Genomic DNA, 2536 nt, shown 5'->3' on the forward strand with positions numbered 1-2536 from the left:
TCCGGCATGCCAATGTCCGGCCAAGGCAGGGCCAGATCTGTCAACCAAGGCTCGGTTACCCGCCCTTCTCCCGAGACTCAAGCCCTGGTCCCCAGGGATGGCCGAACCTCGGTCCAAGCCTGGGCGCCCAGACTTGGCAAGCCCAGGCTTGTGCCAGGCTTGGCCCGTTTCTACAACACTGGCATTTCGTACGTGGGATATCCCTTGTTTTCTCTGTTTAGCGCCCATTAATTCCTCATCTTTTTTCCAAACTTAGCGATCACTCCGCCACTGTTTTTTAAACACATTTATGATCTGTTTTTGCTTTCGAATGGAAGCATTGTAATCCTCAAAATTCAAGTTTCCAGGTCTTTGTGTTAGGATGACTAATTTTGAGCTCAGGAATTGGAATATGATGTTTATAGAGTATGCCCGTATGTATGTATGTATGTGTGTGTATGTATGTGTGTGACCGATTCAGTTTTGCTACGATTAAAGAAAGAATATTTGTCTGAATGGATTGAATCTGGACTAGAAATATTCGTTTTCATGTTATACAGACCGAGTTCGAAGATGGCACCGATGCCGCTTTTAGTTTTTGAATTATTTCAAAATTTTCTAAATTTTCAAAATTTTTCAAAATTTTCAAAATTACTCAAATTTTTTTAAATTTTTTACATTTTTTAAAACTCAAATTTTTCAAAATTTTCAAATTTTTCAAAAGTTTTCAAAATTTTCATTTTATGGGTGTCTCGAAGTTTATGAGGGTCCTGTAGGGGTCATATGGGAGTCTTTTATGGGGGTTTCATGGGTCTTATGGTAATCATATGTGGACGTCCGCATGAAAAGGGACCACTTTGTCGATTCTAGTTTCCGAGATATTCACGTTTTTCTCTTGCCAACTCCCATTTAAACCCATGTTAAATTATTTTTTCGATCTTCTTTAGCGTTGTCACTCTTTACGCTATCAAGTTCATTCTGGGCTCTAAATGTTCAGAATCAGATCAAAATTATGGGAATATACATAACTCCAATAGTGCCAAAGTGGTCCCTTTTCATGCGGACGTCCACATATGTTGTGGGGTTTTATGGGGGTCACGGTAGTCCTATGGGTGTCTTCTGAAGTTTCTATGGGCGTCCTATGAGGATTTTATGAGGGTCCATGTTTTTCTTCCAATGAGTATGGCCAATCTTCCTCTTTACGCTAATCTTCAAGGTTTCTTCGTGCGAACCGAAAAAAACATTGTGACAAGAATATCTTCTTCCGAGAAGAACAATGAATTATATTTGATAGAAGCAAATCATGTGCAAAATAACCATTCGGAAACATATTGCTAATTTATTAGCAAAAATGACTATACTGTATGCAATACAATCCCACGTACGAAATGCCAGTGTTGGAGAAACGGGCCAAGCCTGGCACAAGCCTGGGCTTGCCAAGTCTGGGCGCCCAGGCTTGGACCGAGGTTCGGCCATCCCTGGGGACCAGGGCTTGAGTCTCGGGAGAAGGGCGGGTAACCGAGCCTTGGTTGACAGATCTGGCCCTGCCTTGGCCGGACATTGGTATGCCGGAGCTCGATAACCAAGCCTCAGCCAGCGGTGGCCCGGAGCTTGGTCATTGGGCTCCAGCCGTTGGTGTAACTGTAAGGGTTAAGTCGTAAGGGTGAGATGATTAGAATGGAATCATAGGGGTGGAATCATAAGGGTAAAATCTGAAGAGTAAAATTGTAAGGGTCAAATCGCAATAATGGAAAGGGGCGAAAAAATCATAAGACTGACATTCTGAGGGTTGAATGGTAAGGGTGGAAACTTGAGGGTAAAATATTAAGGGTGTAATCGTAAAAAAATGGTGACATTGTAGGTGTTGAAGTCACATGTTACTCGCTAATTATTACGAAAAGAAGAAGAATGATCATTCAACAGTAATCCTAATTGTTATAATTATTATTGTAATTAATAATAATAATAATTATTATTCATTATTGAATTAATTTACCGATTAAATTGTAGTTGAATCACTTAATATTTCTATCAACTGAATGATAAAACATTCAAGTCGAAAAAAACCGAGATGGAATTAATATGGAAGATTTGAAGTAGAGGTTTTACGAATTACGCGGTAGACTAGTGGTTAAGGCGTCGGATTAGTAGTCGTGAGGTCGTGGGTTCGAGCCCACGTTAGGGGGTAATATTTTAAGTTAACAAAATCGGTTTTTCAGCGATGATTGCGTTAGGGTTTGGTAGGTAGGGCACAATCAATACTAAAAATCATCCTAAAAAATGTTAATTATTTTGTTTTTGTTATTATTGATAATTGCCATGAATAGTTTGGCAGCCAGTGCGGCACCAGTCGCATGCCGGTATTGATTTTTTTTCCTCGTTGAACCTATTACGAATGCTGAGGAGTAATATTAAATTACTTGTATTTCAATCACCCATATTATCATATTCATGTAATTAAGTAATGTTTAATTGAGCCTGGCCAACGACTGGCAATCAACGCTGGGCCGAGATGGGCGCCCAGACCTGGCCCGATGTTATCATTCCAGGTTTCAAC

The sequence above is a fragment of the Diachasma alloeum genome, unplaced genomic scaffold (genome assembly GCF_001412515.2).
Source record: "Diachasma alloeum isolate Michigan unplaced genomic scaffold, Dall2.0 Dall_scaffold_01511, whole genome shotgun sequence".
NCBI lineage: Eukaryota > Metazoa > Arthropoda > Insecta > Hymenoptera > Braconidae > Diachasma > Diachasma alloeum.